This window comes from Aethalodelphis obliquidens, unplaced genomic scaffold (assembly GCF_003676395.1).
Source record: "Aethalodelphis obliquidens isolate GAN/ISIS:26980383/991018 unplaced genomic scaffold, ASM367639v1 scaffold13, whole genome shotgun sequence".
Classification (NCBI taxonomy): domain Eukaryota; kingdom Metazoa; phylum Chordata; class Mammalia; order Artiodactyla; family Delphinidae; genus Aethalodelphis; species Aethalodelphis obliquidens.
Genome location: NW_020837957.1, coordinates 7,751,709 through 7,764,344, shown reverse-complemented (window position 1 = coordinate 7,764,344; position 12,636 = coordinate 7,751,709). Strand labels below are relative to the sequence as shown.

General features: G+C 38.0%; 1 long non-coding RNA gene across 2 annotated transcripts in view; it reads left to right on the top strand.

The window, feature by feature from the left end:
• The first annotated feature begins 467 nt into the window (after positions 1-467).
• LOC113624361 (uncharacterized) overlaps positions 468-12,636 on the top strand; it is a 36,082-nt gene continuing 23,913 nt past the window's right edge. Inside the window, exons 1-2 of one of the 2 annotated variants that reach the window (XR_003434313.1) lie at positions 468-508; positions 10,836-11,008. This is a non-coding gene — a long non-coding RNA (uncharacterized LOC113624361). The remainder of the gene's footprint in view (positions 509-10,835; positions 11,009-12,636) is intronic. The other variant, XR_003434314.1, reaches the window with a different exon arrangement.

The window sequence follows — 12,636 nt, the reverse complement described above, 5'->3', positions numbered from 1 at the left end:
TTTTTCTGGAAGGTTGCCTATCTCCACTTCATTTAGTTGTTTTTCTGGGGTTTTATCTTGTTCCTTCACCTGGTACATAGCCCTCTGCCTTTTCATTTTGTCTCTCTTTCTGTGAATGTGGTTTTTGTTCCACAGGCTGCAGGATTGTAGTTCTTCTTGCTTCTGCTGTCTGCCCTCTGGTGGATGAGGCTAAGAGGCTTCAGCAAGTTCCCTGATCAGAGGGACTGGTTGTGGGTAGAGCTGGCTGTTGCTCTGGTGGGCAGAGCTCAGTAAAACTTTAATCTGCTTGTGTGCTGATGGGTAGGGCTGGGTTCCCTCCCTGTTGGTTGTTTGGCCTGAGGAATCCCAGCACTGGAACCTACCCAGTCTCTTTGGTGGGGCTAATGGCAGACTCTTGGAGGGCTCACGCCAAGGAGTACTTCCCAGAACTTCTGCTGCTAGTGTCCTTGTCCTCACGGTGAGACAGAGCCACCTCCCACCTCTGCAGGAGACCTTCCAACCCTAGCAGGTAGGTCTGGTTTAGTCTCCTATGGGGTCACTGCTTCTTCCCCTGGGTCCTGGTGCACACACTACTTTGTGTGTGCCATCCAAGAGTGGAGTCTCTGTTTCCCCTAGTCCTGTTGAAGTCCTGAAATCAAATCCTGCTAGCCTTCAAAGTCTGATTCTCTAGGAATTCCTCCTCCCATTGCCAGACCCCCCAGGTTGGGAAGCCTGATGTGGGGCTCAGAACCTTCACTCCAGTGGGTGGACTTCTGTGGTGCAAGTGTTCTCCAGTTTGAGGTTCACCCACCCAGCAGTTACGGGATTTGATTTTATTGTAATTGTGCCCCTCCTACCATCTCACTGTGACTTCTCTTTTGTCTTTGGATGTGGGGTATCTTTTTTGTGAGTTCCAGTGTCTTCTTGTCAATGATTGTTCGGCAGTTAGTTGTGATTCAGGTGCTCTTGCAAGAGGGAGTGAGAGCACATCCTTCTACTCCACCATTATCATTGAACCAGGGCTCTATGATAATCTTATATTGTGGCTTCCTTCTATCAGAAAGCAACTTTTCATTGGGCATTTAGCATAACAACCAGTCACAATTTATCAGTCTATGGTTTAAAATAGGTTAGTCATTTTTAATTAAAAAAATCATCTTAAGTTTTTATATTCAACTTGTTTTTATAAGAATATAATTAATAATAAAAATACCAAAGCTCGTTGTAAACGATGAAACAAATACATTTTAAAAATAAATAAATCATCTCTTTCCTACTCTCCTTAATTCCCACCAGGCAACAACCAACTTGACTTTATTGCTTTTTACCTTGAGAATTAACTTTATTAGGTTTTTTATTACAAAAGCCTTGCCAAAACAATGCAACAATATATAAAGATATTAATCTTCCCTTTATCCTTCTTCCAATCTTACCTCCTGGGATTAGCCATGTTACCAGCGTAGTGTATATCCTCCCAAACTTCTCCATGCTCAAACAGTAGAATACAAACATATAGATCCTGGATATCCCTCAAGGACAATAGCTATAGATCTAATTCATTCATTTAAATAGTGATCTGATATTCCAGAGTATGAATGAAACAAATGTTTTTAGTCATTCCCCTATCAATATTCACCTTTTTTTCCCTCTGTGTGTGTGTGTGTGTGTGTGTGTAGCAGGGAGTGTAGGGAAAAGGGTCACCACTACAAACAACACTGCCATAAACTTACTATATGTAGGAAATATACTCAAAATATTCAATGGCCAGCACAGCAAAGAAACTGAATAATCAGAACTGATATCCAATCAATCTGCTGCTACACCATGCCCATACATAATTCAATTATCAGCTCTAATTTTGCATTCTTTCTTTTATATTGCCACTTGTATTTCTAGAGCATAAGTTTTCCCATAGATTATTGTCTAGGTTCCAGTTGTCTACTGTTGCATAATAAATCACCCCAAAACTTAGTTGCTTAACACTACAGCAATTATCTTACTGCCTCTTACTGTGTTCTGGAATTCAGGAAGGGTTGAGCTGTCAAAGCCTGACTCGTAATTACTCATGCAGCTGTAGGTAGATGGTGAATGGTGCCAGAATGACAAGGGGCCAGAAGAGCTGAAGCCTGGTCAGCCTCTTCTCCCTCTTCATGTAGTCTCAGAGCCTCTCCATGTGGTCTCTAGCATGGACTAGTTTAGGCTTACTCACAGCATGATGGTCTTAAAACAGTTGGGTGTTTTATGTGGGCAGCTGAAGGCTTCAAGAGAAAGTATCTTAGCAAACAAAGAAAAAGATGCATGGCCCTCTATGACCAAGACATGAAAGTCACACAGCCTCACTTCTGCCATATTCTGTTCAATATAGGTGAGTCATAAGCCAGCCTAGTTCAAAGGGAAACGCCATGTCTTCATGAGGGAGTGGCAAGGTTCTAAAAAGACTATTTTGGAGTAGAAAATATTTCGCAGCCATCTCTGGAAAATAAAATGTGCCACAGTTTGCCTTCTGGCCACAACTTATATCCCTCCCACTTGCAAAATATGCTCACTCTCTCCAAAAACTCTTCAAAAGTTTCATCCCATTATGCGTCAGGCTCAAAATCTAAGATCTTACCATCTAAATTAAACCCAGGTCCAAATGAGGTTACTTGTGTGTGGTTCTTCAGATACAGATGGCTGAGTATTCTTCTTCTTTATCTGAAGACCTATGACCTAAAAAGACAAGCTACCGGCACCACATGCCCAACATAAAAAGGTGGGACAGTAATAGGATAACCACTATATATGGCTCATTCAAAAAGGAAAAAATGAGAAGCACACAGCAGGCACTGGTGTACCCAACTTGGAAAAGCCTTACAGGCACTCTGTTGCCAGTTTACTGATTAAGGCCCAGTACTCTTCCCTGAGACTAATTTTCTGGAGCTCTGGGCTGTATCCTCTGGGGTCTTAGTTCTGCCCTCTGAGTTATCTTTTTGGTTTTCTTCTCATAAAATGTAGTCTATATTTTCAGCTAAGTTGAGTAGTTTTCCTAGCCTGTATAAGTTCTTGCCTATAGAAGATCAAGGAGTCCAAAGCTCTCTTCACTTTGTACTGCTTCTACCATTTCAGTTCAAGCTGAAACTGATACAATTCTTTTAAAATTTTGTGGAGTTTTTGTATGCCAATTTATAATCTAGTGTATTATACGAAAATCATATCCCAAATCTCTTTAAGATAATTCCTCTCTACCTTGGGTTCCCTGTGAAGTTCCTGTAAAACACCGTTAAAATTCTTGAAAGCCCTGTTTTTGAATAGGGAGGATCTGTGAGGCAGTTCCTTAGGTCCTTAGAAAGCTTTTGTCTGTTTAAAAGGGTCTATGGGGGTTTCCCTGGTGGCACAGTGGTTGAGAGTCCGCCTGCCGATGCAGGGGACACGGGTTCGTGCCCCGGTCCGGGAAGATCCCATATGCTGCGGAGCAGCTGGGCCCGTGAGCCATGGCCGCTGAGCCTGCGCGTCCGGAGCCTGTGCTCCACAACGGGAGAGGCCACAGCAGTGAGAGGCCCGCGTATCGCAAAAAAAAAAAAGGATCTATGAAGCACCTTTATCATAGTAGTGGCCCCAGATGCTCACTTAGAGCCTTTATACTTAAACTTAAGTTACAAATCTAATAATCATGGCTGTCCAATTTGCCAGATTCCTGAAGATCTAATCGGAAAAGTAGAAGAGGTAAGTAAGAGTGGCACAGCTACAGTCAGGCAAAGTGACAGTAATGAGATATTACAGATGAAGTCAGACACAGATGAGGATGCAGAGAAAGAGATAAAGAGGAAAAAGAAAAACTCAAACTGTGCAGTAATCTGAGTTATTTAATTTTGTTGTAAATAATACTATACTGCTCGGTAGTAATGAGATCAGGAAAGCTTCAAGAGATCACAGAGACGTTAGTTGACAATCATTTTGGCACTGTGGTTTAGAGCACTGTTCTGGAGCTAGACCCTGGGTTTTAATCCCAGCTCCAATACTGCCCTGATGGTACAATCTTAGGTAAATTATTTTATGACTGTGCCTCAATTTTTTCATATTTGAAATGGGCATGATACTCAGACCTATCTTGTGGGGTGATTGTTAGGGTTAAGTGATATAATACATATAAAATGCTTAAAAAGTGTCTGGGACACAGTAAGCATTCAATAAATGTTAACCATTGTTACCATTATTATAATTTTGTTTGGTTGGCTTTAGAAGATAAAATATTTAGAAAGAATTTCATCACAAGTGGGTAAAATATACATCATCTGGTGCTGAAAGAATTATGCTCCAGTTATCTGAAAAAAATCTCCGTATGTGGAATTTCTCATTCTAGTGAAGCCAGACTGATGATACATGAGTATCCCAATTTCACAGATAAGAGAACAAACAGCTGAAATGAGGAGCTAAACATCCCTCACAAGGTCAATCCTGAGCTCCAGAACTCCTACTCAGTAGTTCAGGGAAGGATTTTACTGTTTCATTTTGTTGTCCCCCCACCGCCGCCTCCGCCCCGGCACCATTCTTTCTTGAACGGTGTCTTTGAGTACTGCTTACCAGTCTGGTCTTCCTAGTGCCGTTTTCTTACATACCAGGGACAGGCAAAATTTCCCTAAATTTGTGATTCAAGATGTTCTAACATTTCTTCCAGTTACATTTGGAGGATATTAAAATCAAAGAGCATCCCTTACAATCCAAAGATCAGAACAACTTTCCAAATAATCATTTGGAGCAGCTTCTTGAATTTTGAAGGATCATAAAACTCTTTAACGATCTACCAAAACTATTGATCTTTTCTCCATTAAAAAATGCATAAGTACATTTGAGTATAATTTCAGGGGATTCATGTGGGTTTCCCCTAAACTACTGATATATCAGTTAGAGCATCCATGAACAACAGTTTCAGAACCTTTGATTTAAAGGCATTAGTAAGGTATGACTTCCTAGAGGAGCAGAGTATATTTTTTCTGATAGGGTTATTTGTCTTCTTTATAAAAATCATAAGCAGAAACAATTGCTAATACAACATATTGAAATTATCTCCTCCAGAGCTGAGCCAGAATCCTTTTCATTTGTGTCTATTTTTCCCTAATCTATCTGTTTCTATAACTATTCTTGAATTGTCAAGGCATTCTTAAATTTGACCCTCATGTAATTGCAGAATCTGTCTTCCAGGATTATTTCCCAAAATTTAGTTTCTGTTTGGGATTTGGTTTTAAGCCAACAATTCAAATATTCAAAATATAATATTCTGAAGAAATATTCTCAAATTATTTCAGTCCTGCTGTTAGCTTTTCCTTCTCCACAATGTTCCTAAGGAATGAAATGCCCTTGGCTTAAATCTAATTCTTCTTTTTTGTCTGCTTAGTAGTCTATGGTTGTTTACCATATATCAGAAAAGGAAATGCAAGATGTCTTATAAATTGTTAGATTTTGATTTATTCTTTAAAAAAATGTCAGTTATACATTTGCACATAAATTGAATTTATATTTCCCATCCTTCAGTTTTCAGAATTTGCCAAGAAATATCTTCAAATTATTTATTTAATATATTCTATTTTATTTATTTGTTTTACTTTCTATTTAAAAATTGAAGAAATGCCCTAGGAGACGGAAATGGAGAAAAATATTATCTAAGGAGAGCACATAAAATTTAGAGCTAAAAGAGATATTACAGGTTGTCAGTCAAACGCCCTCATTTTAAGGATAAGGAAACTGCACCTAAGGACTTTCAACACCTTACTTAAGGTAAAGACCTGGTGGGGAAATGGTGATGGACCAAATTGGTGCAAAGAAGGATGCAGTGAAATGCTTGGTTTACAGTTCTTTTGCAGAAATGAATACAAAATAAGTTTTTCACATCTAAACGTTTAGAGTGGCAAAGAGTTACTTCCTAAATTCAATGTCTCAAAATCCACTTAGTTATTCTACCTTTGGGAGAGGGTGGGGAAAATGTGATTAAAATTTCCCCACCTATACAAGCATTATTGCGTTCTTTATTAACATCTCTAAGTCTCTTACTATGTTAGTACTACAACCTTAAAATAGAAATAAGTACAGTCACTCACTGGGGAAAACCAAAAAGCTGTTTTTTCTCTGTGTAGTCTACAAAAATTCAGTTTTCCCAAGTGATCTGCAAACAGAGATAGAGATGGGAGTTTTGCACTCCAGTAGGACAAAAATTTCTCCTGATTTAAGCCTTAACCCTTATTTTTTACCTCCTCTCTTTTCAATCATCCCGTGAATTCCTGAAGAAGTCAGTGAAATGTTTCCTTCTTGCCTAAGCTTGTATCAACTGCTGCTTTGATAATGATGCAGCATGCTAAGTAATGAGGACGACTTGGCAAAAGTTGTTTTAGTAGGAAGTTGTTTTATTGGAACATAAAGTTGTTTTACTAGAAAGTTGTTTTTATCCAGCACAATAAACTACCCCAGTGTCTAGAACAGCTAGGTCCCTAACACTTTAAATTACTACAAACATCCAGACCTCCCATCCCATGCCCACAGCCATATAGAAATATATTTATTTTCTTGAAAGCAGACATAGAGTAGTAAATTTTTATCAGAATTGTTTTTATGTTTTTTCCATTATTTGAAGATTTATTTTATTTTTTTAACATCTTTATTGGAGTATAATTGTACAATGTTGTGTTACTTTCTGCTGTATGACAAAGTGAATCAGCTATACGTATACATATATCCCCATATCCCCTCCCTCTTGCATCTCCCTCTCACCTTCCCTATCCCACCCCTCTAGGTGGTCACAAAGCACTGAGCTGATCTCCCTGTGCTATGCGGCTGCTTCCCACTAGCTATCTATTTTACATTTGGTAGTGTATATATGTCAATGCTACTCTCTCACTTCATCCCAGCTTACCTTCCCCCTCCCTGTGTCCTCAAGTCCATTCTCTATGTCTGCATCTTTATTCCTGTCCTGCCCCTAGGTTCATTAGAACGTTTTTTTTTTTTTTTTAGATTCCATATATATGTGTTAGCATATGGTATTTTGGTTTTCTCTTTCTGACTTACTTCACTCTGTATGACAGACTCTAGGTCCATCCACCTCACTACAAATAACTCAATTTTGTTCCTTTTTATGGCTGAGCAATATTCCATTGTATACATGTGGCACATCTTTATCCATTCATCTGTTGATGGACACTTAGGTTGCTTATATGTCCTGGTTATTATAAATAGTGCTGCAGTGAACATTGGGGTGCATGTATCTTTTTGAATTATGGTTTTCTCAGGGTATATGTCCAGTAGTGGGATTGCTGGGTCATATGGTAGTTCTATTTTTTAGTTTTTTAAGGAACCTCCATACTGTTCTCCATAGTGGCAGTATCAATTTACATTTCCACCAACAGTGCAAGAGGGTTCCCTTTTCTCCACACCCTCTCTAGCATTTATTGTTTGTAGATTTTTTGATGATGGCCATTCTGACTGGTGTGAGGTGATACCTCATTCAGAATTGTTTTTAATTCAAATTGTGCAGGTTGCAGGTTAAACAGCTTAGATGCAAATAGGGCTAGCATTAGACTTTACACTGTGGTGTTAGGTGTTATTCAGCAGTTTCTCACCCAGGAACATAGGAATGGTGCTGCTTCTGTTCTAATGTTGACAACCTCTAAGTGTCATTATTGCTTTCTCCTAGAGTATCTATGGTTTTACCTTTCCTACAGCACCAAGGACAAATGAATAGCCTTCTCTAATGACAGCATCTTGTTAACACTGAGTTGCTGTGAACTTGAAGGTCCACTATCCAAAGGTTGCACTCCTATTATATCCTACCATCAGCCTCCAAAAAAAATCCATAATATTGATAATAATTTTAATGCATATCATCTACCTCCCTATAATAATTTCCAAGAAACCCTGCTAAGATACTTCATAATTAGCACATTTATCACCTTTTCTTAGGACACACACACAAAATAACCCATGTAGTATTTGCCTCCATCCATATATGATAATCTTAGATAAGGCCATTTAACACCTGGTTGATGGTGGAGGCTAAAATATACTGCCTGGCATCAGGTTGTAATGAAAAACCATTACAAGTTATCAGGCATATGATTAACTGGAGAACAGCTATCAGACCTTAGGTAAATGACAGGGAGCCTTCAATTGCACAGCAACAAATTAGGGTTAGCAAGGCAGGGACCAGAAATGAGGAATACTGAGGCGCAATGGCAGCCTCCCTTGGCTTGGAACTTAGCCACATGAAAAATCAATCCTCCAAGGATCATTTGTCACATGTCAGAAGTGCACATTACCGACTCTTATCAACAGCAAAAGAGGACATTTTTGAAGGTCAGCCATCATGGCAGCTCTAAAAATCTTAGACTACAGAAGGGTTGCACATGAAGCATGGCTCTCCCTGAGCCTGCCAGGTGTTTTCAGCTTTTTTTTTTTTTTTAACTTTGGTGGGAAACTGGTCATTTGAATGCCTTCAGCAAGATATGTGCCCTACCTCAGGACAAAAAGATGAAGATATTTACTTACTTTCCAGCTGGTAATGTGGTTGTTTTAAGAAAATGATTCAATAACTTAAAAAAAAAAAGGGAGAATAAGAATTTGGTTCAAGAAAGTCTTTCCATGTCATAATTTATACATAAATACAATGAATGAATGGACTAAGGCATCAGTTTGTTGGATCTCTAAATCCGAACGATTGGTCATGGATGGTCCAGAAGATAGCTGTGCAAACCTCAGGCAATAAATACCGTGGGACTAGGAACAAGCCTAGATTCTTTTAAGGAGGAGGCACAATACTTGCCTTGCCTTTCTGAGCGCTGTTGGCATTGCATCTGAATGTCTGTTGCTGCCCCCTGGTGGCCCAGAGATTCCCACACCAAAGCCCCTTTTCTTCCCCCAATAAACACTCACCTGACCCTTGTCCCCAAGGCCTTGCTTTCTTCTTTACAAAGTTACAAGAGAAGATTTTTAAGTTTTAAAAATAATTTTTATATGACACTCCTTTTCAGACCAAAACAACAAAAACAATTATAACAAATGTTTACAGAACAGAATGTGATCATTTTAAGTAACAAAATCATATTTACAGACTATATTCATATTTCATTTCATTTCATTTTGGGAGTATGTATGTGTATAAGTGTGTGTATATATATGTGTGTGTGTGTGTGTGTGTGTGTGTGTGTGTGTGTGTGTATATAAAATATCATAATAGGAGCTGCTATTTGTTGATCACTTACTAGGTGCTAGGTGTACCTTCTGCATCATTTAATCACAAGGATTCCATAAGGTTATTTTACAGATGAAGATACAGGCTAAAGGACATGCTTCTGGTTCTGGAGCCCTACAAACAAGAATATATGGGGTACAGAAAGATGAAAGAAGGAAGAGAATGCAAAGAAATAAGAGGAGTGCAAAAATGAAGGATGATTTTCTCTACAAGATCTAGACAACCTTCTTAAATAGAAATTTTCTTTATCTACTTAACTTCCAGAGAGGTCAAGTTCAAGGTCACACAATAAGTGCAAAACCCAGCGTTGAATCCAGATTTGCCTAAATGCAAAGCTTCTCAATTGTTACAATGGTGATTATAATGGAATTTGGCCAGAGGACTCAAGAACCTCCAAATCCTGTCCTCAATAAGCCACCTCCTCTCCCATGGGATCCCTTAGGGAATATTATACATAGACAAAAATGGCTGTCAAAAGAACTACTGAACGCAAACTGAAGTTTACTAGTTTCCTAAGCAAGTCTAGATGACAGGGAGGATTTTTGTGCTTAGGCTGAAGGTAACCTAAGTTTAGACACAAAAGACTACAGAATATCCTAGATCCTAAGGAAAAGGGAAATGTGAGGTGCAGGAAGAGCAAAGATGGAAAAGATGGCAAAGAAATAAGAGTTGCTACAGGAAAAAGAGCAATTCTCTACAACGTGGATGCAAGATCTAAACAACTTTTAAAATAGTTTCTTTGCCTACTTCTGCCTCTTCTTTTTTCCTTCATTTGGCACCTCTGTTCTTGGGTCCTCAAGGTTCCTATCTACTGTTTCTAAGACCTTGATTATACATCTGATTCAAATTTTAATCCCCACACTTCCTCCCATCTGAGGGTCGATGCTCCAAAATTACCTAACTCCTTCCCACTCTCTAATTAGAACCTAAGACTTTGGTTTTGCCTGTTTGTTCAAAGCTGGAGGAAAGCATCCTGATTGAGAGAGGCTGTGCAGTGTGGTGATTGAGAGTGTGTCCTCTGAGCTGAAGTCAAAGCTCTGTAACTTACTAGCCATCTAAATTTGGACAAAGTCTCAAACATCTCTGGGCCTCAGGTTCAATACCTGTGGGGATGATAATTATAGCATTAATCTCATTTATTTATTACAAGGATTAAATGAGTTCATATGTAAAATGGATTTATAACAGTAGTTGGCACAAAGCAAATCTATATAAGTATTTGATATAATTTATTTCTAAGGAGGTTAAAACAAATATCTTCTTTAACAGTCCAAGAGTCATCTAAATTTATGTTCAAAGAGGATACATAATAACTCCAATTAATGTTATTATATATATAATAACATAATAACATTATATACATAATAACATAACTCCAATTAATCATAAGTAGTAACAAATTTTAGTTGCTGTAATAAATGAAGCAGAAAAAGTCAGGTCCTGTGTAGGGGAAATATTCCTTGTGTAAGTGATGGTGGAAGGGGGGATATGGAAGCAGACACTTTAAAGATGAAAGATAACATATGATAGGCAATGTAAGGTAAATGCTTAATCTGTGAAATGCAGAAACACCTCTAAATATTTTTTTTTCATTTTTCAGACAATATTTATTTTCTACTTCTTATTTTTTCTAAAAATTCCTTAGTATTTTTTTCCCAACAGCTTCCAGGGAAACTGAGGACTATGTTGCCAGTTGCAGCAGGATGGAGAATCTGTGCAGGCTCTTTACACCCTCTATCTTGTAGATAGAGGAGAGAGGTCAAGAGAAGAGAGGTCAAGGGATTTACACTACTCAGCTACTTCAGTTTTTGTTCAGTGGTAAGTAAAGCAATTCTAATACCAACAAAGGAAACCAAAATGATGGTTTCTGTAAATAATGACCACCCACGAGAGAACGGGAAGAGAGGGGTCATACACAGAGAGAAGGGCAACCAGGAGCGAATGTCTAGAGCAGGGATCATACAGCCAGCCTGAAATGACATTTTACAGCAATGCAGTGAAGACTACTCAGTAAGTTAACAATAACCTAAATAAAATAACAGCTTCAACAATGAACATAACTTGCCACATTTCACTTAAATTAGGTTTAGCCATTTATCTTCACCTTGAAAAGAAAATCTCTACAATTCCTGTGATGTTTCCTGAGAAGGAAGCAAATGAAAAGAATCTTACATACTCTTAAACTAGGTTAAGATTATAATCATCACTTCCCTCATGCACAAGAAACACAAATGATTTTTCCTCTCCACAATCATGGGTCTCTCCTTTACAAAGGATTCTGTGTGTCCCTCCATTTCTGAATAATTTTTATTTAATTTGACTCAATAAGGAGCCAAATCAATTTGAGCCATTTTTACTACACAAAAGATTCTAGATCTCTCACTCAAACATTTTCTTCATTTTCTTGAAAATGTAGGCCATCTATAACACTAGTCTGAATTACTTTAGGAGAAATAGTATGAGATTTTCTATTAAAGTACAGAAAAAAATAGATTTAATGGGACCAAAAGATAAATTTTAGCATTAAATTAATATTTTATCAATCCCAATGTAAGTATAATCAAAATATCTACCTTCATTGTATGTTCATCTTAGTTTCTGTCCTTGGATTTTGCATACCAATTAGTAAGTGATGAATAATGGTGGTGGTGATATTTACAATAGCATTAAAATTCCATCAAAAGGAAGAGGAACACAATTCAATTATAACTATAATTATACTTATAACAGCATTTATAAGTATAATAGCAGTTCATCTCACAACTCTAAGTGTTATCAAATCTAGCAAAAATCTTAAGTCTGTAGCTAATTAGCACAAAGCAAACTGAGATCTGGTACTAGATACTTACATAAATTAAAAAGTCAAATCCAAATAAAATTTCCAAAATCTATCTTGACTTTGGCTTCAATTATCCTGTTGTCTGTCTATATTGATCAAAGTAACAGGACCCATGCTAAATTTCCACTTGACTTAGCGCTATGTACACATAGCCTATGAGTCTGGAAACATAGCTTTGTTGTACATAAAGTCATCTTTTGGTGAAAGTTGCCCTGGTCAGCAATGCTGGAGACATGGCCAGGAAATCAAAAGGCCCCCATTGTGAATCCAGAGAGCTTACTCTCATCACTGATGATTCAAGTTCTAGAAACTGGAACTGTGATTGGATCAGGACTCAGAAGAATCCCAAACTTCCATTAATCATTTCAAGGACACTCAGAAGACCCTCGGAAAATTCCTCTTCCGGTGCTTCTATAAGTTTGGCTACAAAATTTTCTCTCTTGGGAAAGAGGTAGGATTGCTTATAAAACTTGTTTTAAGAGCATGATTCCGTAAGATTCTTGTGGAAATAGATGAAGACCAACCAAATGAAAATAACCAATAGCTATTTGTTCAGAGCTTGCTATAGCAAAGGAGTCAGCCACTGTCATCTGGGTTTTGGTAGACG